A 27,591-nucleotide genomic window follows, 5' to 3' on the forward strand; every position below is an offset into this window, starting at 1 on the left:
TTACATAAAAGCATAACCATATCTAACTCCCTTTCGAGCTAATAGTGCTGCCCATTTTATAAGGGTGATGGCGGAGATGTCTAAGTGCAGAAATAGATAAAACAACAATCCCTCAGGATCAAGGATCCTGAGGGATTCGCCTAACCGTTAGTCCTCAGTCATTTCTTCTCTTTCCTGCGCCGAGTTCATATCTCCACCTCCTTTCCCGGGCTGATTCGCTTTGATTTGCTTTGCCTTGTTTGCATTCGGCCTCCCGTCAAAGGGACAACGGTTAATCCGTCCTTGTCCTTTCCTCTGGAATCGCAACTTCTCTTTTTTCCTCCTTCCTGCACAAGGAAATGACAATTGTCAGCGTTTTCGTCTTGCATATTAATCTCACATGTTTTATTATAATTCTTTATCATTTTCCTAGTTCATGATGCAAAAGGTTTGTAAGTTCTAATGAAAAGATACTGAAATAATCATCAAAAGCATACCTTCTTTAGTACTCCACAGATGGTTTCAATAAATTCCTGAGCTTTCTCCAACAAGTCCTTTTGATCAAATATTATCCTGATATAAGGCCAGATATCTTTGATTGATTCAAAGATCTCTTCCCATACATTTCCTTTACCAAATCTAATTTATTTCTAAGGTAAGATTCTTTGATTTCTTTCTGCAATACCCTAATTTGAATTTTTGTCCTTTGCAACTCAGTTGCATATGAACTGTCTGCAACTACTTTAAAGTGTTGTAGTGTCTTCAGTTGATCCTGCAATTTCTTCATTTCCTCTGTGTAAATAGACAGATTCTGAACAGCGTTAGCAAGATGTTTAGCTCCTGCTGTTGTTCCTGTAGTTCCTGCTGTGCCTGAGGCAGAATTTGTAGTTATAGAGACTGTTGTAAGAGGAACAAAATCCATTGGAATATTGGCCCTCTTTACAGTTTCATCTTTCCCTTTGAGAAGTTTCTCCATTTTCTCCTCCATCTGTTTTATTTGCATATTTTGTTCCATGTGTTATCACTCAAAACTTTCTCTTGAGTTGTTAGGAAAGAAAGAATAGACGTAACCACAAACCTACTTTGGAGATTAGGATCTAGCCTTCCTAATGCTCAGAGAGGGCTCTCTCTTTTTTATTTAACTTTGTTTAGTTAATTGATTTTAGGCTAGTTATGGTTGTACTTAGGTTTTGATTTGGATTTGGTGGTGGGATCACTTACTTAGATGAATAGAGGGATGTCTTTTACCATTGGGCTATGGGGTCAAATTTCAAGCAAATAAGACTGGATGAAGTTCTAAAAATAGTGTCTACAAGGCAAGATAGCTGATTTATTTCATATCTTAAGGTTGGATGGTGAAGTGGTTTTCAATCATATCAAAGGAGAAATTAAGGTTTACTTAGACTGGATTATGAAAGAAGTGGAAGAAGTCAACTAGGATGGGAGAGAAATTAAGGATTCTGAGATCCGGATATCAGAAGAAAACATAGAAATGATTAACTGTTCAAGACATAGTCTACTTAAATAAATTGTGAAATAAATTTCTAGTTAATTCATTCACTTTAGATAACATTTAAGTTTGTGAGATAGATAAGAAAATAAAAAATCTGACAAAGAAAATACTTCACTGTAATAGCTCAACACATGAATCCTGTAACGCAATCTCTTTATTACTTAGTCTAGTCTGTTGACTTGAAAAAATTGGTACAATAACCCTTAGGTTTCTGATCAATACAACTCTAAAAATGTATAGCAATCCACACTTAATACTTCGAATTATGAAGTATTTATACAAAAATAGTTTACAAAATATCCCAAACTGTCTTGGGAATTAATCTAGGAGAAAGAAATATCGTCATGCAAGAAGATAGAGGCAGATGTTCAATTGTTGTTTGTTGTCCCTATTTATTAGGTTGTGATGTATTTATGCTTTGATATTTTGTTGTTTATTCTCTACCTTGTTGTTGGTCTTCACGTTCGTTATTCTTTTTACTTTGACCTCTCAACTAATACACTGTCACCTAATACACTTTCATCTAGTTGACCTGTCACTTTTCTTTTACTATGTTGTTTTCACTTTTACTATGCACTTTTACAGCAGGTCATTTAACTTTTCCCATGTGTCTACATCTGGTAATTGAATATTTACCATCTTCCTGTATATTTCATCTGCTTCAGTGTATTTGGCAAAAGTGGGTTTATTTACAAAAAGGTGTTTTACCTCATGCTAGAGGTAAAACAGGTTCTCAAAGGTCTGATATAGAACCTTTCCAGTAGGCATCCCCTTCATAGAGGAAGTATTTACCTGATCCTTTGCCACCTCTCTTATTCTCCTATTGTAGTCCTCCTATGGCATTAATTTATCATTTATCACCAAGGGATTGGGCAGACCCTTCTGCCTCAAAACATCAAACTTTACCATGAACCTATCTATAGCTAGTTGCATGGTTTGGCATTTGTCCTCAAGGTTTAACATCAAATTCCTCTTGGTGAGGACCTTTTTCACCTCCAGTATTGTGCCTGTCCTATCAACTATGTCCAATTCCTGCAATTCATATTTGTTTTTGGAGTTCAGGAAATGGATTAGTCTAGTGGCTTCTTCTGGCATGTCTCCCAGTTCAGCCTTAACTCTCTAAATGGCTTCTGTAGCTTCTTTTACTAAGTCATTCTGTTCAAAAATGACTTGAATGGATGGCCAAATATCATTGACAGAGTCAATGATATTGGCCCATAATTGTTCCTTAGCTTGGCCAAGTGGCTCCTTTAATGTTAGCTCTTTCTCTAAGCTTTTTATCCTCTCATTCATCTTGGTTGACTTTTGTACTTCCTCTTTGTGCATAATCTGTGCAAGCTTACTATCATTTTCTAGACTTGTTATTTTTTCCTTAAGCTTGTTTATTTCTATGGTCTGAATGGACATGTCTTCCATTTCCTTGACCAACTTACTTGCCTCATCACCTGGCTGAGCTACTGCTGATGTCGAACCTGTTGCTGGTGTAGATACTGTAGCAGCTGGTAGTGCTATAGCCAGTGGAGATGTAGGAGCCAATGAAGCTGCAAAGGTGGATGGTATTGCTATGGTGACTGTTGGAATGATAGTGGCATGGGCAGTCTCAAGGATGGCTTGTTTCAGCTGTATCAAGCTATCTAACTCCTTCTCCATCTCTTTTAATTGGTAATTTCGTTGGAGAACAAGGTCCATCATTTCCTCCTCATGTGTTGGGCTTTCAAGGAACTCTTTTGTCTGTGGAAGCTCTGAATGAGGAAGTTTCAGTTGTTTTCTGAGAGCAACAATATGCTCATTCTTTTTCTTTATCAACTTCTCAGCAACCTTGATATCATTGGTGTCATGTCCCAGCTCAGTGACCAAGTCTTCCAGTGACTTGATTATGCTATCCTTGGCCTGTGAGGAGGCCTTTTCCTTCTTGTACTATGCAGTGATGTTATCTAATGAAATTTGTAGTTTGTGTGCAGTCATAGCATTACCTGTCAAGGTGGAATAGATCATCTCACCTACTTGCTTGTAAAACTCAATTTGGTCAATGGGGTGAATGTCCCTAGCCAAAACCTCAAAATCTATTTTCCTATAGTCTACTAATGTTTATGGCTGTTGGATTGTAGGTTGCATGAATGACATATGCATTTTTCCTATTTTTATGTCAAAGGCTGACATCAACCTATTTTGATTTGCAGGTGTCTGCTTGAAGTATTGGGCATAAGTCTCAACCTTCAACTTCTCATTCCTCAACTTAATTTCCTTATATCTATCATTGATGTCCTTCGCTTTATCCACAGGTCCAGTGAATGAAGAGACCTCAATAATGAGTTGTCTCTCAATAAGTTGAGTGTTTGATGTTGAGGGCTGGTGAGTTTCTCCTGAAGCTACTGTGTCTTTGCTCCTTTCCACCATTGTATCAGTGTCAGTGATTTCCACTAAGTCAATGGTGTCTTCCTGTTCAGTTACAGGATTAAGCTTGGGACTCTTCCTATAAATGATCTCAAATTGTTCATTTGTGGTTTCCATAGCTTGACTAGAACCTTCTTCCCTAGTTCTCTTTGCAATCCTATCTTCATTGGTTGGAGTTTGTAAAATAGGAGGAATATTCATTAGTTCTCCTAGTTCTGGAACCTGTAGGAAGGAACTTGTAACAATATGTTTTTCTACATCAATTAATGTATTCTCTACATCAACAACAGTACTATCCATGTCTACCAAAGTGATTTCCAACCATTTTGATTGGCTGGAAAATCCCTCTATGTCTGTCCTGGGATGATGAATGAAAGGCCCCAATTTAACCTTGAGCCTTAGCTTATTTATCACTCCTTGATAGTCATATTGCCACATAAAATTGTTCTTAATTTCATTTGTTGTAGAATCTTATGTGCCTCTAGTCCAGCTTCCCTATTGTTACAAATAAAGGGGCCTAATTTGTTTTTCATTTTAAATTGGGTCTTCTTCTTGGCTGCTAGGAAGTTAACTTCATCAGAGTTTATTATTTGTCTAAAGTACTCTAATGAAAATAACCTCATGGGGAGGTATTTGGGTATTTTATAAGGGGCTAGTTGGCATCCATATATTCTTATCTCTGTGTGTTGCTGGTACAGATACCAGTCTCCCACTTTACTATTCTTGGCCAACTATAAAACCCTTTTTATTTCCTCACTGATCCTGGGCTGATGGCTACTGGTTAGCATATTCATAACAGGATGAACAAATGAATCAATGAAGTTTTTATATGAAAAAATAGTGGAGTATTCTTGGATCATTGGTGTCCAATATATGACTGATCTTGGATTGCCTTTGATGTCCAATTTTTGAATGTTGATTGGAAACTTGTCTGACTGATAGTAGAGGAACATGTGAAACAAAACTGAGTACTTGAACAATCTCTGATTTGGTAGTCTAATGAATCGTTCATGCATTCTATCTGCTATGAACTGAGCATAGTTATACATTATAGCAGGAGGCTTGCCTGGGCAAAAGATAGAAAGGAAAGCTAGGACAACCTCATCCACATGCTCATCTGTGGTGTATCCTAAAATGCAAGAGAGCATTGTAATAATCTGTTTGCCTCTCTAAGAAAAAATGGTGGCAACATAAGGGGGACTATCTGTTGGAGTGTGAGACTCTTTAATGATGAAAGTTTGGATAATCTGAGCCTTCTTGGGTATGTCTAACTTGGTATAGAGGTCAAGTAAGCCCTCAATAGAAAGTGGGGTCTCATTTGGGCTTGGTTGGACTTGCAACATTTGATTAATTGATTCTGTTGTGAGGGTGAACAAAACTTGCTGGTGAGGGGTGACAATGGCTCTTTGACTGGGAATGTAGCAAGCTTTCCAGAAGTGGATGATTTTTGGGAATGGGTGTACCTGTGGGAAACAATACTTGGGAAAATTGGACTCCCAAAGATGAATATCATCATTCTAGTTTAAGAACATGTCTTTACTCCAGCAGTGGAGCTTTAGTAGGTAGGCAGGGGAAGCTGTATCCTTTATTTGGAAGTCCATGTCTGCTAATGCAATGTGGTCAATGTCCAAGTGAGGGGTTTGTAGAGGTCTCATGTCCAGAGAGGTTTGGGAAGCCATGATTGGATTTACATATTTGAATTAGGATTTCAATGGTTTTAGGAGTGAGGTTTAGAAGTTCTGGTACAATGGGAGGGTAATTATAGTCTGTAAAAAGGGTTTGGGATGTAGAAATAAGTTACTCTTCAATTTCAGGAATGTTTCTTTAATTAATTCAATTAATTAACCATTCAATTACACAATGTGTTTTCAAATTGAAGGGTCATTCTGGTTTTCCCAAGAATACCTAGAAATTGGCGGTCTAGCATGCAAATGGGGTTCTGTGGTAACTGCAAAAGGTATTGAGGCTTCAACTGTCCACTGGCTACTTCAATTGGGTATCCGGAGCGTCTTTAGGTAGTAGAAAGTGGTCAAATATGGTCGCAGAGGTTTAGGGTGTCGCAAATGGCTAAGCAACAGTTTGTAGTGAAAAACGAGCAAAATGAGAAATTTGGGGTTGTTTCTGCCTTTTAACGGGTAATGGTCACATTTTGGCAAAAAAATAATTAAATGAATAGTGGGCAATTTACGGTTTAGGCAGTGAGGTTATTTCCTAGGCCATCGCACTACCTTTGGAGGGTAGGCAGTATTTTTCACGAGCACACGATCTAACTCGGTGTCGCCACGTAGTAGAATAGTGCCCAGGAAAATCCACGAATCTTGTGTGCTCTCAGGCTATTATTGGCCAGAAAATGAATTTGTGTGATATGGCTATACACCGTCGGATCTGGGGGTATGATATCGGAGGGCTATCACGTAGTTGAGCTACATGGATGGAATCGGGAAAGTGGTTGGCGGGGCCTGGGATTTAATTATAGAAAATTGTAATTAATTGACCAATAATGTGGGGTTTTTAATATAATCTGTGGACTAATAAAGGTGGGACCATGGGTTATATGGTAGGGTTTTCTTAAATTGAACCAAGGGTTGGTGGGTTAAAAAGGGTTGCCGAGAAATACAAAGTGGGGGATGTTAATTAGATAATGCGGGGGTATAGCAAAAACTTAGGATAAAGGATTTTCTTGTGGATTTTTATGGGGAAAGAGAAATTAATAAGGGGGGAAGTGATATTTGTAATGGGGAATGGGTTTCACACTAGGGAAAAGGGGTTTTTGGGAAGGAGGATGATTTTTTGAAGGGTAATTTCTAGGGAAATGTGTGAAACCAAGGGGTAAAAGGTAAAAATGAGGGGGGAGGGTATTTATAATTAATGAAGGGATACTGGGGGAAATTAGAAAATAAGTATGTGAGGGTGTAGTGAAATGAGGGGAAATTAGTAAACAGACTTGGTGAATGTCCTTTCCTTCTCACAATTCCTCCTGCACATGAAACATAGGATTAAGAATGATAAATGTGCTTTTTGACTTAATAACCTTGTGCATTTTGCAAAACTTCTTCTACGTACCCTTTATTTACCCTAACATTTTTTCTTCATTTCAATGGGTGCATTTGAGCTTGCTAACCCTTTATTTCCTTTTCCTTTGATAAGAAAGTTATCTAATTCTAACCTTATAACTTCCAATGGCTCAAATTAAATTGATGAGCTCATTTTTATTCTCTACCTAACTACTGGTCTGCCAAGGTTAAACGGTTTGGCTAGATCTTTATTCTCTATCTATCAACACGAAATTTAAAGCATGAATGAGTCAAGATTAAGCTATTTGACCCTCATGGATTGTGGCATTTCTGACAAGCTGCACACAATCTTATTTTACATGGCAAAGAAAAAAGTAGTGGCATTTGAATTTGCACACTTTCATGATCTATTTTCTTTTTGGGGTTCATATTTTTAACTTTTTTGATCTTTCCTTTTTCTTTCTTTTTGTCCTTTGATTATTATTTTAGGACATACCCTCTTTACATTTTTTAATTTTTAATATGGAAAACATTTTGCAGAAATCAAAAGTATGTACAATATTACAAGGCTAACCATAGCCAATTCAAAATTATGAATCCTATTATTATAGGACCCTAACACCATGATGAGCTTCATCATGTCAAATTTCTAAGTTTCAGTTTCTTCAATCTATTTAGTCATTGGGTCCTCTGAAGCTAGAAATTGTAGCTCCTTCCTTAATGCTGAAAACTTAGTATTTTTTTCTTGACATGTTCTTCTGCAGCCTTTATATCAGAGGGATCATATCCCATCTTCAACACCAGATCTTCCAAAGCTTTGATCTTGGTGTCTTTGGCCAATGATGAAAATTTCTCAAGCTTAAGTTGTGACTGTGTATTAGCGAACGTAACCTGCATTTTGGACAAACTCATGGCAATGTTAGTTAAAGTAGAAGAAATCATTTGGCTAGTCTATTTGTGCATCTCAATTTGGTCAATTGGATGTACATCATTAACATCAAATTCAAAGGAGGTTTGCTCCTGGTAATGTGAAACAATCATGGGCTATGGAATTTGAGCTTGTAAGAAAGCCATATGAATTTTACCTTTCTCAGAGTCAAAGACTGAAAGAAGTCTGGCTTGAGAACTGAAAAAATGTTTCCAGAAGTGAGTATAACTATTCAACTTTAACTCCTCATTTTTCTTCTTAATTTCACTGAAGACATAAAAAATGTCATCTTCTTTATCCTTCTATCTACTTTCGCTTGTCTGAATCACCTATTGTTAATGAGATGTGGTAGAATGAGTAGGAGACTGAATAGTCTGTCCATTAGACTGTGTAAAAAGAGAGGTTTCTCCAAGTCCATCAAATGTTGTTTTCTGTAACTCAATAGTTGCACTAACCTTGGAAGAGAGCCTAGATCTCTTCTTTCCATGTACAATTCTAAAACCTTGACTTGATGCTTCAGTTGTAGGGGATGACTGTTATTCCCTCCCTCATTTAGCTATCTTTTCCTATGCAAGTGGAGTTTATAATTTGGAAGTAGACAATGCTTGTTCTTCAGCTTCTTGAAGGGTGCTCTCCTTCGACTCTGACTGATTTTTGTACTCCTCTAATTCAAGCTTGGCAGTATGATGTTATTTGGTGAATTTGTTTTCAACTGTGAGCCTACAAATCACTCCAATTGGGTCATAATACCGAGTGAAGCTGAGGTCAAAATTCATTTTCTTCAATAAAATGTCTGCTTCTTCTCCTACTACTCTAATATTACAGATGAATGGACCAACTTGAGCCTTTATCTTGAATTGTGATTTCTTCTTTGCAGCCACAAAATGTATTTCATCTGCATTTAACCTTTGCCTAATATATTCTAATGCAAAAATTCTGATAGGGAGGTACTTAGGAAACTTGTAGGGTGGAAGCTCACAACCATAGACTTTGATCTTTGTATAATTTTGGTAGAGATACCAGTCTCCTGTTGTGGCTTGATCAACTAACTGCAACAATTTCACAATTTCATCACTTATTCTTGGTACTAGAGTGCTTCTCATAAGATTAATGGTTGTATGAACAAAAAATTCTATGAATTGTTTATATGTAAATTCTTCCTTCTCCTTCATTCCCATAGAAGTCCAAAAGATCATTGATTGCCTTCTTTATCTAAATTTTTCAAGGTGAATGGAAAGTTGTCTCCCTGAAAATATATAAAAATATATAGAAGTACTGAAGCATACTTGGATACCTCTTTAGTGTTCAACTGGACAAATTTTTCATGAATGGCCTCAACTAGAAATTGGCTAAAGTTATAACAAATAGTAGGTCTGGGACCAATAGAAAAGTTAGATAAGAAACAAATGATGGCTTCATTTACATATTGATAAGAATTGTAACCAAGAAGATAAGAAAGAATGGTGGTAATTTGCTTGGTTCTGTCTGGGAAGATAGATGAATCATAGGGAGGGTTTCGTTTAGGTAGAGGGCTATCTACAGTTAGAAAAAGTTCTATAGTTTGAGCTCCTTTAGTGAAGTCTAGCTTTTTATAGGCCTTTATTAGGATTTTATGAGAAAAAGGATGGGTTGGCGCAATAGTTTGGGCCTGCAACATCTGTTCAATGGATGCAGCATTGCTGGAGCACAAAATTTCTCCTATAGGTGAGATGACAGATCTTTGAATGGGGTCATAGGATTCATGGCATTTCCTGACAAATTCAGGTGCTCTGTGTATTTGAGGGAAGATGTAATGAGGAATGTGGGAGTCCCAAAGTCCTATTTAATCTGTTTGATCACCTAATTTATCCTCCATCGAATAGTAGATTTCAAACAAATCAAATTCAGACAAAGACTCATTGATTTTACAGTCTCTGTCAACCAGGGGAGTATGATGGAAGTCAATTTGTGGATGATTGAGAGGGTTTGGGGTTTCTGTAACTTATTTTCCTTTAGGAGGCATTGTGTTAATTGAATTCAAAACTGAAAGTGACAGAAATTGGAAGAATTGGGTTGAAATACAGTGATGATAGAATAACAGTGTAAGTGAAAAGGGATTAGGTGGACCTGAATGTCGGCTTGGTACTAAAAAGAATTGAAAATTCAGTTGAATGATGAATCTTTCATTTTGGATGCAAACAACAAGTATCGAGTGAATTGTGGGAATGCACAGTGTAACAGATTTTATGAAAATCAGGGCTTATAATGAATAAGATGGAGCAGGCAAGTTAATCAACGGTTAATTCTCATTAATTCTCCAACAGGGTTGATAAACGTTTAAGTGGAATATCAATGTGTGAGGGGTGGTGAATTAATGGATAACGGGCAAGAGACATCAGCTGATTGGACAGAGGAATTGACATAGAAGTAGACATGGACGACGACATAGGAGCAGTGCTAAACGGTTGAATGAAAAGCACATTTGGAAGTAAGTCGGAGTGGTAAGTTGTTTCAGGATTTCAAGTCTCGTGTAACTAGGATGAGGGAAAAGAAATTTTGGAAGGCGGTTTCCAAAACTGCCGACTTCGGACCCCCCTGACCACCCCACCGATAACGTTCGGATGACAAGTGAGGACCGAGGAGTGATGTAGGCCATCAGATCTTAGGGGAATGTATGGGTTGAAGAAGAACATGAGTGAGGTTTAATATTGTGGTAGAAAGTGATGGTGGAGTTGAGAGTTATGACAGATGTGACATGCGTGAGGTATTGACAAATGAATGGATAACACATAGATATTACACCATAACATTGATTTTTTGTAAATATTGTTTAATTTAAACCATTCATTATATGCACATGTATGCAATGTTCTGACTTTAGGATAAAAATTGTTTCATGCTCTAATGGTAATTCATTTGTCTACCTACGCTTATCTTCCTAACATTTTTTCACAATCTTAGTCACCTTAGTGCATTTAGACTAGAATCTCGACATGTTCCTTTTAATGATTAATCTAATTCTATCCCTTATTGCTTCAATTGGCTCATATTAAATTTTTGAACCAATTTTATTTGCTACCCGTTGACAAAAATTTAAATCAAATCCAATCATGATTAAATTGTATAATTGGATTGTATGAACTAGTGTGGCATTTGGATTTGCAACACTTTCAGAATTTATTATTTTTCTCTTATTTCTAATACAACATTTTTTTTTCCTTCCTTTTTAAGGGCATCTATTCTAACATTTTATTTGATATGGACTTATTCATCAAAATATGCCTAACATTTTTTGATTCAATATTCTTTTTGTCCATATCCTAACTTAACATTTTTTGAAATATATTTTCATTTTTTGACTGATTGATGCTAACTTACCAAAACCAAAAGATGCTACAACAATTTCTACAACTCTTCTTTTATGAAAAACTTCTGTTAGTGACTGCAACTGCTCCCGATGTCTAATGTGTCTCCTCATTGCTACATGTTCTCCCCCTTTGATATTAATGAGAGAGAGTTGTTGTTTCTTTTGGTTGTAATTTCTTCCCTTGAGATGTTAACACAAAATAATCACTTCCTATGATTTCTTACCTCTCCCTTTTATACAAATAGGCTCCCTTTTCAAGACTATGTCTATCAATCCCTACATGCAACATTTCCTCTTTTGTATCTCTACTCTTGAGATTTCTCCCCCTATGCTTATGCTTCCTTTTATCTACAAACTTAACTCTTTTGACTACAATAGTGTTGTTGGGAAAAGTATCCATTCAGAATGCCCCTATCCCACTCTAAGGTGTGATAGTGCCTTAGCAACAAACAAGGAAAACTAATTGAGTATTCTTCTTTATGAAATGTAAATGAGGAGGAAGGATGTAACTAACCTGTGTCTTCCGCTAGTTTGTTGATCCAATCGCTCCTCTCTTCAATAGCTCCCAGCTCCCTGCTCCCTTACCGGCCCAGCTTCACCGAATTCCTGCAAGATCACAAGAGAGAGAAACTACACAAAGATATAGATACACATTCATAAAAAGCTCAAGATCAGATTAAGCTAAACATGCAAATATAACAAAACATCATTGATACACAACATGTAGGAGAAACTCAAATAGTTTATTGATAGAATAAGAAAGTCCAAGAGGAGATACAACCAAGTGAGTTTCGATCCAACATCTACCTCCCAGCAAAGGAATCCCTTCCTCTCCTCCAACAAAGCATAAATCACCCAATGTACTAATCTCAATCTCAAACCAACAACAATTCTATGCAAAGTACAAAATTCCCGCCTCTGGATCTCTGGGACGAGGGATCCATATATAGATGTAAGCAGAGAGGATGAGTCAGCTTATGTTTTGACTTGTGGCTTCTCTCTGTCAGTTCTTGCTTCCACTTGGAGACTGAGAGCCTCTTACTCATCACTTGGTCGAATTCAGTGAGGCAAGTGTCATTGGAGAAGATTCTAGAAGCTTCCATGGTCTTTCCACCTTGTTGAATGACTCTGCCACTAGTCCTTTCCCGCTCAACACACCTGGGTAGTGCATTCAAGTGCGTTACAACGCACCTAGACAGTGTACTGGGGTGCTTTGCAACGCAGGCAGCTAGTGGAGCACTTGAATTGATCCTGAATTGACTGTTTCTGAGTGGTTTTTGGTGGAGAACTTCTGGGAGAAGCTGTCATTGGTTGACGTTGTTCCTTTAGGAGATGTAACAACATCTATAGGGACTTTGGATCCCTTGGATTATGGACTGTGTCATTCGAAGATAAATCCTCTGAAGGCAAGACCGGGTCAACTGCCGCCTCGACCTTTTGACTTTCGTCGGGTATGGATTCAGCTGGTTCATCTTCAATGACCGGCGCTTCAGCTGACCACTTGAGCAGGCCAGCTGGATTTTCAACTAACGAAGGACTCGGCAAGAGTTTTTTATATCCAGGAGGAAGTCGTAACGATGAAACCGGACGATCATCCAAAACTCTTTTCGCTTCGTCTAAGAAGGGACAACGGTGGATGGCGTGGTTGCCTTCGCACAGTCTACAGGGAGATATAGCTCTCCCTTTTATCCAGGGACTTCACTTTCGCTAGTTGACGGTGTGCATTCAACATGGCTATCAGAGGTTGATGCCACCGGATTGTGCAAACGGGGAGACCAGTCCCTTAGTATCCGAGGGATGCAGGGACAATCTCTGTGAAAGTGGTCTCCCTTGCAAATGACACATGGCGATTTAGGCCTGGTCAGTGCAGTGTGTGGATTTTTGTTAGACGGCACTTGTTTTCCCCCAGTCGCTTTTGGATCCTTCTTCTTCTTCTCTTTCTTCTTCTTTTCCTTCTTCTCCTTAGGAACTTGGTTTTTATCTTTACCAGTCCCGTCAAGCGAAGAGGAAGGAGGAGAGGAAGAATTAGAGGAAGTAGAAGGCTGGTGGGTAACTCTGGACTGGTCTAACTGCTGATTCGACTGTTCAGGAATAGTGGTGTTCTGAATGACATTAGTTGAGAAGAGACAGACCGGCAAGCCAATTGTCAGTCCTGGAAGCGACAATGTGGCCATATGGGGCGCACCAACATCTCCCCAAGAGGAGAAGGGACTAGGATTTCCACCAAGGGGAATTCCTTGGTTGGTAGGCTCCATTTTCTCAACCTAAAGATCAACACAGGAAGAAGGGTATGAATATTCCATTTAAAATAAATTTTAACGACGCTTAGACACAACTTGCTTTTTCAATTTTAAAGAGTCGAGAAAAAGCAAAAGATGACTCTAGTCTCCTTCGATTTTTAATGAGCCTGAAGTGACAAGTGCTCAGATGGACCTTTGCCGTTAAGGAGACTGAAAAGGAACGAAAGGGACTGCTCTGGAGTTCTAGGTAGAGGGTGTGCCAAACCTTTCGCAAAACCGCAGAATACTTTTTAAGGTACGGGCGGTCAATCTTCCCGAATGCTGTGTTCAGTGCATTGCGATCAGTAGGGCGGCCGACACGGCTTCCTATGGATAAAGGTTTTATGCCTATAGGGGTCTCCCAATATATACTCGACGGTACGTGGGAGCACAATCCGTACTGGCGCTTATCGTCTCTCAGGAGGAATCACCCAACCATCAGTGAGATCGACAGTCACCAGGTTTTACGACGCCGGAACACATCTCTAGCCTAGACCTCTATGTTGTGCGTTAAGTTACAAAGCGTTGTTAAGTTCATTCAATTTATTTTAGGTTGATATTTCTTAGAAGTTTGCCTTTTTGGATCACCACGAGATGTATATACAATTCCTAAATGCAATCTAAAGATGATAAGCAAGCATTTATCTCTTTTCAACAATGAAAATCCTAGCTACCAGGGGAAAAGAAAGACACAAACTTTTCTCAAAGAGAAAAGAGCACATTGTAAATGCACTTTTCCTAAATCAAACCATACAAACTATCATTATGCAAATGCACAAATGCATGTATTTGTTTTCACTTTCTTAATATTGATGCCTAAAAAGAAAGCTATTGTACAAATTTGAATTCGATTTCAAGTGAAAACACAAACAAGTTTCTTTTTGAAATCAAAAAGACGATTACGACACTTTATGATTTTGAAGTAAACACTTGTTTCGACACTAGAAATTCATAAATTCAAACCAAAAGACAAAATAAAAAGCGCAATCAACTGTCAACAGCAAACAAATTTACTCCTAAGATCAAAATGACACTTACGACAGGTCTAGATCTAAGGGCGACAATATGACTAGTTTACTTTTGTAATGGGAAACTGCAAATGATGTAACAAATACACAAAAACAAATGCAGTTTATTTTAGACAACTGAGGCGGAATTAAGGCAGAGAAAAGGGGTTTTCAGATAGGTACACACACTGATAACAGGCTGCAAAAAACAGAGATAAAACTGAACACAAGGATGCAAAGAACCATAGCTGCACAGGGCAAAGGCTGATCAGCGCACCTGCAGAACAGAGAAACTGAATTGCAACGCAGGTATCCCTCTCGGGACCTGTGTTGAAATGCAGAATCTCTTCACAGAGCCTGTGCTGAAGCAGAAACGAGAATTTTCTCTGGGTTCTGGGTCACAGTTTGCAGTCTGATCTGAGGTTTTTGGCCGGATAAAAGCTATCAATAAGGTACAATTAGAAGGATGATTTAAAGGAGGACTAAGAGCTATCACAAAGGGCAGTTAGAGCATTTGTGGATCAGCTTGTTCAGATCATAAACAGGCCCAGTGAGTGGACTAGAGTGGCAGATCTCTACTTTGCATTTGTAAATGGCAAATGCAGTTCGATTCTCCACTCCTAAGTTTATGAGAAGAACAACAATAGAAACACAAATAAACTAACTAGATACGATCCCCAGTGGAGTCGCCAATTTGTTGTTGGGAAAAGTATCCATTCAGAATGCCCCTATCCCACTCTAAGGTGTGATAGTGCCTTAGCAACAAACAAGGAAAACTAATTGAGTATTCTTCTTTATGAAATGTAAATGAGGAGGAAGGATGTAACTAACCTGTGTCTTCCGCTAGTTTGTTGATCCAATCGCTCCTCTCTTCAATAGCTCCCAGCTCCCTGCTCCCTTACCGGCCCAGCTTCACCGAATTCCTGCAAGATCACAAGAGAGAGAAACTACACGAAGATATAGATATACATTCATAAAAAGCTCAAGATCAGATTAAGCTAAACATGCAAATATAACAAAACATCATTGATACACAGCATGTGGGAGAAACTCAAATAGTTTATTGATAGAATAAGAAAGTCCAAGAGGAGATACAACCAAGTGAGTTCTGATCCAGCATCTACCTCCCAGCAAAGGAATCCCTTCCTATCCTCCAACAAAGCATAAATCACCCAATGTACTAATCTCAATCTCAAACCAACAGCAATTCTCTGCAAAGTACAAAATTCCCGCCTCTGGATCTCTGGGATGAGGGATCCATATATAGATGTCAGCAGAGAGGATGAGTCAGCTTATGTTTTGACTTGTGGCTTCTCTCTGTCAATTCTTGCTTCCACTTGGAGACTGAGAGCCTCTTACTCATCACTTGGTCGAATTCAGTGAGGCAAGTGTCATTGGAGAAGATTCTGGAAGCTTCCATGGTATTTCCACCTCGTTGAATGACTCTGCCACTTGTCCTTTCCCGCTCAACGCACATGGGTAGTGCATTCAAGTGTGTTGCAATGAACCTAGACAGTGTACTGGGGTGCTTTGCAATGCAGGCAGCTAGTGGAGTACTTGAATTGATCCTGAATTGACTGTTTCTGAGTGGTTTTTGGTGGAGAACTTCTGGGAGAAGCTGTCATTGGTTGACCTTGTTCCTTTAGGAGTTGTAACAACATCTATAGGGACTTTGGATCCCTTGGATTATGGACATTTCATGCTTATAGCTGTAAGGCGCAAAAATGTCTATAACAAATAGTATTGTTAAAAATTAATTAACGAAGCAATGAAATACAAAAATATTGCACAAACACAAATACAAAAACAAATAAAACAAGAGAGACACAGATATATATGGTTCACCTAATTTGGGCTATGCCCATGAGGAAACAACTAGTCCTTCCTTTTATATTGTCCAACAAAATAAAGAGATACAACCTACAATAGATTCGTTGTAATTTTCTCATCGCTCTCACACGGCCTCTCCTCTCTATATCACTCAAAATAATAATAGACACTAGCAATACAATTCCCTCATATAATCCAAGGGTTTCATTCTAGTGAAAAAACCCTAAACTAACATAACTTCTACCATCATATCATCTGCATAGTGAATGGACCAAATTGACTATGAAATTACAATATTTTATAAGGCAAATTTCCAACTATTTTTAGCTTCAGTGGCATTGCCCCACCTTGGATCACCGAGGCAACAATAGTGGGGTGCTAAGCCCCACCGATAACTTCCCGTGAGGGATTGGCATCCAAGCACGACTGAAACAAGACCTCTGAATTGCGAAGATAATCAAGCTCCACATCCAACAACCTCCCATGTGGAGACTGATTAAATCAACTCTATCGTTGTTTCATTTACTGGACAATGCTTCCACTTTGGACCTGGTTGTTTGTGATCTTCATCATCATTCTCGAAGGCTAATTGAAACTAAGCAATGGTTAAATTTATCCATGGTTACAACCTTTGTCAACATATATGTAGGATTCTAGCTGGTGTGTGTTTTTTCCAGCTTCAATTTTGCATCATCCAAAACTGACTGTATGAAATGATACCTAAGTTATATATATTTAGTCTTAGAATGAAAGGCTAAATTATTTGCAAGATGAATAACACTCTGACTATCACTATATAACCTTCTCATCTCCTACTTTTTCCACAACTCATCCATAAAGGTTTGTAACCAAATCATTTGTTTATTGGCCTCTGTAACAACAACATACTCCACTTCTGTTGTTGAAAGTGAAACAACACTTTGCATTTTTGAAACCTAATTGACAATTGTTCAACCTACAGTAAAAACACACCTTGTGGTTCTCCTTCTGTTATCTCTATCATCCACCATATATGCATCAACACATCCCTATGGAATAATGTTTGAACCTCCAAAACATAATTCTTGATTGTGGTACCTCTCAAATACTTGAGAATCCACTTCACTGCTATCTAATGCTCTTTTCTCAGATTTTTCATGTACATGATTACAACTCCCATTCCATGTGCAATATCAGTTCTTGTCAGACCTTTGCATACATTAAGCTTCCAACCACTGATGTGTATGTAACTTTCCACATATAATCCATCTCTTCCTAGGTCTTGTGACACATGTCCTTACTTAGTTTGAAATGGCTAGCCAAAAGTGTACTGACTGCTTTTGAATTCTGCATATTAAATATTTCCAACACATTTTCTATGTACTGACTTTGAAAAAATGTTAATTTGTGATTTTTCTTGTCTATAGTTATTCTAATATCAAATATTTGTTTTTCATCACCTAAATCCTTCATTGCAAATGGTTTTGCCAATTTTCCTTTGAGCACATTTATTTCCTTCATGTTAGACCTTGCAACAACCATGTCGTCTACATACAATAGCAATATAATATAGCTACCATCTTTTTTCCTTTTAAGATAAACAAAATTGTTACAGTGACATCTAGTATAACTGTGTACATACATAAACCTGTCAAATTCTAGATATAGCCACTACCTTAGAGCTTGTTTAGGCCATACAAGATCTTCTTCAACCTGTACACTAATTTCTCCTTCCCTTGACCTCATACCCTTTTGGTTACTCCATATATATTTCTTCCTCCAAATTCCCATGGAGAAAGGTTTTATTTACATATAACTGCTCACGATGTAAATCTTTTACTACTACTAGAATTAAAATAGTTATGATTGAAATCATTTTAACAACAAGAGAAAAAATTTCATCAAAGTATATACCTTTCTTTTGTGAAAATACCTTCACAACAAGTCTAACCTTATACCTTTGTTTACCTCCATCTTCTTCCTTCAAACTGTCAACCCATTTATTCAGCAATTTTATTTTATCATCAGGAAACTTGACTAAGTCCCAATTATTGTTATGCATCGAGGATTCCATATTTTCTTCCATAGAATGCTCCCAATTCTTCATGGTTCCTACCTTCATATCTTGTTCATATATTTCCAATTCACCATAATTAGTCAACAATACATAATATAATGAAGGAGAGTATCGTTCAGGAGGTCTACTTATCCTGGTAGATCTTCTAACACCAGTTTAAGGTGTTTGAGGTGCATGCTTTTTTTGTGGTTGTTGTTGTTATTGTGGCCATGTTGAGGGCCCCGAAATCGGGTCAACAACATAGGGGGATACCCACCCGGTCGGGAACCTTGTTGGCGGCTCCGTGCCCGTTTGGTGTAGCGGGTCCGACTGGGGATGACGGGACCAGCTTCCCGTTCTAAGGGGTGTGTGTGCGTGTAGAAAATAGTGATGTGTGTGTGTAGAAAATGATAGTAGAAAATCTGTAATTATTCCTTAACTAATCTAATTCTAAATTCTGAAATGACTTTATACTACTTTAATCTAACAAAAACAATACATCTAGTCTACACTAACCCGGGGCAGCATTTTTCCATTATGCAATCTAGAAAGATTTCACAGAATAACTGGTAATGAAGATTATTCGGCTATTATGAGAATATAAATCAATTAAGATGAACCATCTTGCGTAAAAAGTTAAGCAAAACGGTTGTGAACAGCATATTGCATAATCAGCTATTCATGTATTAAGCACAAATCAATGACTCCACCGTACAAAAGTGCCAAATGGTAGTCCACTCATTCATACATTAACATATAAATAACATCAGCTATATATTACTCTAAGAATGCAAGAAGAAACTAGTCAAGAGATAAAAGTACCATTTATGATTGATTTTAAACTTACAGACCTTAAGCAATAATGATCTACTTCTACTTGCTTCTAATGCCTACTAAGAGTACAGAAGTGCAACATCAGTAGCAGGTATTAAAATGCAAACATAAATAAATCTTGATCCGTCCATTCATCAAAAACCCCCTCCGAGGGTGCAAAAGTGCATGTTCTGAGGACAAGTTTTTTGACAAACTTTCGGACCCTTCTCCAATGCAACGAGAAGGGTTAAATACTAGTAACCGACTAATTTACTTTACACAAATTCAGGGAACGGCTTCAAATGACCGCCCTTTTACTAAAAACAAATTTATTTCTAAAAACTGAATCTAATTTCTAACCGTTTCTGTATCTGCTCCTTAGTGCTGTAAGCAATGCGCTGTTCGCCCTGAAAGAGTCGGTTGGTTGTCCTTTCCTTTTGTTCGAGCTTGAAAATTAGAAACAACAAGCGCTGGCACCTCTTTCTATTAGATTAGAAGATATTTTCGAAAACCTTTCTCTAGCTGGGTGTATTCACTGTGCGCACACTTAGTACAACCCAGTTTCTTTTCGAACTGATTTTACTGTTGCTATTTCGGTTTCCGGTCGTGCGAATGACTCAATGAGTTACAATTCACGCTGTATGGACAATCCCCTGTTTCGAGAATTGTTTCCGTTCTTTGTTCCAGGATTTTCTGGAGCGTCTTTCTTCTCTTGCGCTTCTTTCTCTGCTTTATCAAGTCTGAGCTTCAGGATCTTTTGTAAACACGTTGCTTTTGTGTGCCTTTGACTCTGAGTCTCAAACAGTCTATTTTCATCAGTGCCTGTTGGGCGATACTCTGGAATCCGCGGTTCTGCTGCATGCGTCATCCAATTGCGGAGGCATCTTCTCTCTGTTGTCTTATTGGTGCTTTTCCCTTCTCCTTAGATGTTTCCTGCATATAGATTTATATCAGTTGCATGTCTTGCAGTTTATGCAAAGAAGAAGGGAAATGACGAAAAGATTGACATGAAAGCATTAGATTCTAATGAATGTGAAATTAATGACATTCATCATAACTTGAATCTTCGATAAATGCGATGCAATCATTTCTGGATATTCAAGCATGCGGTAATTAATTTCTCTTAAGGCGCGCTTTCAAATTTGGATCTACCGTGTATGTCAGAGAGTTCTTGCGATGAGTCTTTTCTGCGATTGGTATTGCAATATCGATGGCTGCGATGTTATTTAAGTGTTATCGTAGATCGCAGATATCGCAGATCGCAGCTTCGCATGGTCGCAGATCGCAGATCGCAACATCGCAAGGTTTTCACTTTGTCATTTTGTGCTGCTTGTGTGACATTGCGACGTGCGACGTCACATATCGGCCGTCGGCATTTCTTTAGGTTCTCCTTTTTTAAATGCTCTTAACGCGCGGGATGCGATGGTTTCTCGCGTCGCTCCTTTTTAGCGCATTTATGCGCTTTGGGCAAGCGCTCCTTTTTCCGTTACGACGCGATATAGCTTTTAGGGAGCTGATACAAAAGATTTTTTACACAAAAATATTTTTTGGATTTTTGGCTAAGGGTCCCCCTTTGCTTGATGTTATTACTAATATAAAACGAAGAGGGGGGTTGTTGGTGACCACAACAATGGCGATTCACTGCGAAGAACCAGTTATCTCTGCTTTTCTATTGACCGTTCACTTCCGAAACAACAAAATTCTTATATGTCTAAATTTTGTTATGAACATATAGACTAGATTACCCCTCACCTTGTCAACGATACTTTGTCTCAACCTTTTTATATCTCAATTGCTTGCTTCCTCAGGCTTTTTCTTGCATTCGCACCAGACATTACTTGGTCTTGGTTAAAGATAAAATAAGGTCTTCTCTGCGTACTGGCTTAAAAGTATACTCATTTGTCGTAGGTAGAGCCTCTGTTGCCCGCAAGCGTCCATAGCCTCGATAGGGTTACCATGTTATCCATCAATGATCCTTTTTCCCGTTTGAGGTTACTCGCAACATTCCAGAGAAAAATCCTTTTTGACACACTTTTTTTTTTCTTTTTTTTTTTTTTAATTCTCTAAAGAACAATGTCTTGGTTTGGTGGCCAAATTATGACACAATCATTCACTTGATTTACACTTTTGCTGAACAAGCCGGCTCGTGATGAGACCTCTTGTCTTTTGATTGCAACAATCTTAAGTCGTTGCCCTGTTTTGATAGACAGTATTGGCAAAGTCAGCAAGTTATAATATCTGTGATCATGATAAGCTGGCTCGTGATGAGACCTCTTATTCTTTGAGATATAGTGTTTTTCTTGGATTATTTCTCTGAATGCTGCAATTCCATTTTAGCAGGGAGGAAGTCATTGTTTTTCCTTAAGAAAGCTCTAGACGACAATAATAGAGTTTTTTTAAAACAACAGATTTGCAGAGAGTACTTATTTTATTATTGATGATACCTTTCATGGTGCTGATACAAAACAATTTTTTCACCAAAGGTTGCCTTCGTCAAAGTTCTTTGAGGTTGAAACTAATATCATAATCAAGGTGAAGTTAACTCTATTTGTTAATAATAAAATTCAGATTTTTTTCAAAAATTTTACTATTTGTACAAGCGAAATCAAAATCTGATAGAGAATTGGCGTGCTCTTTTCATGAATCTTTTTCACATGATCATCTACAACGGGTTTTATTCATAAAAGAGAAAGACAACATTAAATGAAATATAAAAACTAAATCTATCCTACAAAAATTAGAAGAATTTCTCTTCTATGGAAAATATAATTTAAGAATCAGTCCATTGACAGGTAAATAATCTCTCTTTCCTGCCAGATCATGCAACACGAATGTGGACGGGCCTACGACTTCTACAATCTGAAAAGGGCCAAGCCACAACTTCTGGAATTTCGTATGTTTTCCCTTTTCTTCATGTGCCTTATCCCATTTCAAAACTAAATCACCCATCTGAAAGTTTTTTCTGGTTATGATGCTTGAGTCAAAAGAAGATTTTATTAGCGCTTGGTGATGTGCATGGGTTTTCCTAGCTTGTTCTCTTTGTTCCTCTAGTTTGGTTATTTCCATTTGTCTTAATTGTAATGAGGAAGTAAGTACTTCATCGATGTATTGCACTAAAGACAAAGAGGGAATGACTAAGTGAGTCGGAAGAACAACTTCCCTCCCATAAACTAAGTTAAAGGGAGAAGTGCCGATCGAAGCTTTCTTTGTAATTTTATCAGCCCATAAAGCATTTACCAGCGCTTTGTGCCAATTCTTTTGGTTTTGGTCGACTGTTCTTTTGATAATTCTGATGAGGTTCTTGTTCGTTGATTCAGCCAATCCATTACCTTGTGGATAGTAGTTGGCAGAATATTTCAGTTTGAACCCTCTTTTGAGCGCAAACTCAGTCATAGCATTTCCAGAAAAATATGAAGCGTTATCAAACATTAAGGCCGTCGACAATCCAAACCTAGTTATGATAAATTGGTCTATGAATTCAATAATGTTTTCAGAATGAACTGTCTTGAGAGGAACTGCTTCTACCCATTTGGTAAAATAATCAGTTGCCGTAAGGATATACTTATGCTGCTTAGAAGAGTGAGGAACGATCTCACCTATTATGTCCAAGCCCCATTGACTGAATGGTTGGTCGATGTTGACCGGTTGTAGCGGCATGGATGCTTTCCTTTGTTTTCCTGCAGCAGTCTGGCAGACTTGGCATTTCCTTACGTAATTGTACGAGTCTTTGAACAGTGTGGGCCAATAATATCCTGCACGCAAGATTTTGTGTGCAGTCGCATCTCCGGCATAGTGTCCACCTGCTGGTCCATCATGAAGTTCCTGCAAAACCTTTTCGGCTTCAGTATTCTCAAGACACCTAAGAAGTACAGAATCGTAATTCCTTTTAAACAGGACATCATTTATGAGCTGGTACTGTTTAGCTTTTAATCTCAGAGCTCTTTTCTTGGTATGATCCAGACGTGATGGAGCATACCCGTTCTTAAGAAAATAAATGGTGTCGGCATATAATGATTCTGTGTCGTTTAGGCTTACCTCATACATGTGTACCTCTTCAGACGAGTTCTCAGGGATTTGTGATGCTCCAACTAACATCTTGCAGAAGCCTTGACCTCTTACGATGTGTGCTGGCTTGATCTCAAGGTCGTATTCTTATAAGGCGGTGATCCAATTCACTCTCTTTTCGCCCACATCCTTCTGTATCAGGAGGTTTCTTACCGCTGGAAACAGTACTATGACTTTGGTATGGGCTTTTAGCAAGAAAGGTCTGAAATATTTGATTGCTTTGAAAACGGCATATGCCTATTTCTCGACGTCAGAATAATTGAGTTCAGCACCTTGTAAGTTCGAGCTAAAGAATGCGATTGGGGCCTCTACCTTTTCGTGATTTGCTTGAGTTAAAATCGCAGCATAAGATTTTTCTGAGGCAAACGTGTATAAGATGAAAGGTTCTGAAAAATTTGGGGTAGCCAAAGATGGAGCGTTGATGATGGCTTGTTTGATTAAGTTGAATGCTTCGTGCTCGTCTAGACCCCATTTGAAATTTGAATTCTTTTTTATCATTTTTTGTAAGGGTGAAATAATACGTGAAAAATCCGGGACAAATCGTTTGACAAAATTGATCTGTCCAAGGAAGGATTGCATGGCTTTCTTGTTATGAGGTATGGATATTTCAGAAATTTCCTTGATTCTGTCGGGTTCTATGTGAATACCAGATTTAGATACTATGAATCCGAGCAATTTCCCTTCGCTTAATGCAAAGAAAGATTTCTTTGGATTGAGCGAAATCCCATACCTCAAGCATCTTTGAAAGATTTGCTTCAAATCTTGGAGATGGTTGTTTCGTTTTCTAGAGTACACTGTTATATCATCCAGATAAATCACTACTGATTTATTGACCAATCCTTTAAACGCGATGTCCATGGCTCTCTGAAAGGTAGCTCCGGCGTTGATCAGACCAAATGGCATCTTCCGATATGCATAAGTTCCCCACTTGGTTCGGAACGTAGTCTTTAACTGATCATCGGGATGCACCAGTACTTGATTGTATCCTGAAAATCCATCCAGGAATGACATTAATTCTGAGCCTGCTACTGCCTGTGGAATTTGCTCCATAGGTGGGAGGGGAAAGTTATCTTTCTGACAGGCTTTGTTGAGATTTCGGAAGTCGATACAGATTCTAATGTCTCCGTTTTTCTTCCTAACGGGCACCATATTGGATACCCATTTTGAATGCCTAACGGGGAAGATTATTCTGGCTCTCAACAACTTATTAAGCTCAGTTTTTATCTGGTTTTCTAGGTTAGGGTGTATTTTTTTGAGCTTCTGCTGGACAGGTTTCTCGTTGCCAGTCATAGGGATAACATGCTGAATGATGGAAGTGTTGTAAGTCTTCAGTTCATCGTAGTTCCAGGCAAAAACGTTTTTGTACTGTCTCAGAAGGTGGATATATGCTGATTTTTCTTCAGGGGCTAGGCCCTGTCCTAGATTAACGTTTTGCGGCTTTTCGTCGGTTCCTAGGTTGACTGATTCGTAGTTCAGAGTTGAACTATAAAGCTTGGCATTAGCCGACCTTTTGAACCGACTTTTCAAGTCATATAAGTCTTCTAATTTGACCACTGATTTGGGTATAGCATTATCAGTGCTACTTTGTTGTATTTGGTGATCATGACAGTCTTCGTCAATTATCTGGTTTGTGTAGGATCCTTCAGAGGTGAGGAAACTTACGATGTCTGGGTCGTCGTTGAACACTCTCCAGTTGGTGACATTGTCAGGAATGGAAGGTTTAAAAATTAATTCTATTGAAAACCTATCAGGACTAAAATCTTCGGAAGGGATAAGTCTAGAGGCTACGTTAGCTAACAGGTCTGCGCTCGCGTTTTGAATTCTTGGAATTGACGAGATGTTGAATGCTGCGAAATGTGAAGTGAGATCTTGCACTAACGATTGATAATGCTTTAAATGACTAGACAGGCAATGTATGGTGTTATGTACCTATTTTACGACGATCTCAGAATCTACAAAGACTTGAAGATACTTAACATTCAATCTGATTGCTTTGTATAGGCCTTGAACCAAGGCTTCGTACTCCGCTGTGTTGTTCGTGCAATCGAACTCAAGTCTGCATGTGAGCATAATCTTGTTCCCGTCTGGGTTGATCAGAACGCATCTTGCTCCTGCCCCCTCGTTGGATTTAGATTCGTCAAAATATAATTTCCAAAATAAAGAAGTATTTACAAAATTATCTAAAAAACTAAAACATTTTGAGTCATCAGTTTGGGAGAAATTTTCAACTTGGGATAAAACTGAATTCTCTAAGTATGGTGAAATATGAGCACTGAAATTGCCTAGGAAGGAATCTATTGCGTAATTTCCTACAATGCTGCTATTGTATGTGATGGCTTCATTTTCTCCTTCTAGTTCTGTCACTATGTATTTTTGGTGCAACTCTCGTTCAACCTTTATCTGATTTGGTTTACCATTGTATGGTAACCACATGTGCGACCAATCGGTTGAGAAATATCCGTGGAGTTTCTCTGACCAATCCCTGCTAAGAATCAAGCCATAGAAATCAGGGATATCAGCTACCAGAATGTTGATAACCTGACACACTTTTGGGTTAGTCGACAATCTTATGGTCACCTGATTAAGTTCACCAATCACTTCGACCTGGCATCGATCAAGTTGAACTATACGTACTGCAGATTTTTGAGGTTGCACATTCAATTTGGCACATATTGACCTGGGTAAAATATTCGTCGAAGCACCAGAATCGACCAAGCAATTGTGCACGTTTTTGTTGAAGATTTCATATGTGAGAAGAAAAGGAGGAGTATGAGACCTTGATCTTCCTCCAATCAAGGCGATGTCATTTGGATCAATTTTATTTATCGTATTGGTTGGAGGTCTTCCCAGATTGTGGGAAGCCACAACTGTAGGTAAAGATGTAGTAGGCACAGCATGCAATTCTTTCATCATGATTTTCTGCTGGTGTTTCAGTTTACTCAATTCGTACAGAGTGATATTAGCCCTAGTCTTCTTCATGTCGTCCATGATGTTATAATCCATTTCATCCGACACTATTAGTGTTCTTGATGGAGGTGTTTGTTCAGATTGGACTGGGCTAAGCGGGGTCGCTTTAGCAGTTGTATTTTTGGTTACGACCCTTTCTTTTGTTGCAGGGCTTGCGCCCTTTTGTTTTGGGGTAGTTTGGGGAGGATCAAGCTGATTTTTGCTTCTCGTGCTAACAGGAAATGCTTCATGATCCTCTTCCTGTGGGAGGATGAAATCCCACATTCCTTGAAATTCTACAACTTCTTCCTCGTCGGTCTGCCCTTCAGTGGTATTCTCTTCTTCTTCATCTTCTTCAGACTCAACGTTTGAGACAATACTGGGTGGTTTTACCTCCATGGGAGGATTTCTTTTAAAAGTCCTAAAGGGCTTTTTCGAAGAAGTTTCTGCTACTTGTTTCTTGATATCGACCATCTCATTGGACATGGCTTTCAACACTTTTTGTCATCCTTCCAAATCGAAAGGATCTTTCGTTTGCTTCTTCTTAGTGTCTTCTTTGAAAGAGATCTTCTTTGATTTGCGTTCTTCTATAGCAAATCTTTTTTCTAGGGCTACCACGCGTTTTTCCACTGCTAACGCTTCTGTCAAGTTGTCAACTAATGTGGTCTTGTTTGCCCTATCTACGAAGATAGCCAAGTTTGGAGGTAAAGCCGTGATGTACCATTCACATCTTACTTCCTCGCTGGGTTGTGAGGCAGCGGGGATTTTGTTGAGGATCTTATTGAACCGTAAGTTAAAATCTTTAATGGGTTCTCTAGCCTCAGCCTTAAGATTAGATAGGTCATTAATCAATGTCGCTGTGGATCGGTCATCACCAAACTTAGTGAGGAACTGACTTTGAAAAATGTCCCAGCTTGTGATGGATCCGGAAGGTAACGAAAAGTACCATGACCCGACTGTTCCTTGCATTGTATAAGGGAAGAGTCGGACAACAGCGTCTTCGTTAGTAACTCCGTTGAGATTAACAGAAAGCATGAAATTATTGATATGTTCTTCGGCTAGCATACCTACTTCTGGGTTGAATTTGGGTAGCCATTTCTCGGGATGGGCCGGTATAGGGCTCAGGGGTGGAGGCATTAAAACCGCCCCAGGATTATTCCATGGAGACTAGGCCATCGTGGAGCTGCTAACTAATGGAAGTGCAGAAACTGACCCCTGATGCTGAGAAGGTGAAGAAATCAGGATCTTTGATGTTCGAAGAGGGAGGTTTGTGGAAGACGGGTGAGTGAGTTGGAATGGAAAAGTGGGTGGTTGACTTCGCGGTGAGCGAGTTGATATGGACGAAGTGGATGAAGGAGTCTTACTGTCAGACTCTTGAGGTGTTTTCCTTGCTCTTTTTATGGTAGGAAGAGGGAGTTCACTTGGTTGTATGCCAAATTTTT

This window comes from Pinus tabuliformis, chromosome 7 (assembly GCF_031772625.1).
Source record: "Pinus tabuliformis cultivar Carrire ecotype Pingquan chromosome 7, CPIR1, whole genome shotgun sequence".
In the NCBI taxonomy this organism is placed as follows: Eukaryota; Viridiplantae; Streptophyta; class Pinopsida; order Pinales; family Pinaceae; genus Pinus; species Pinus tabuliformis.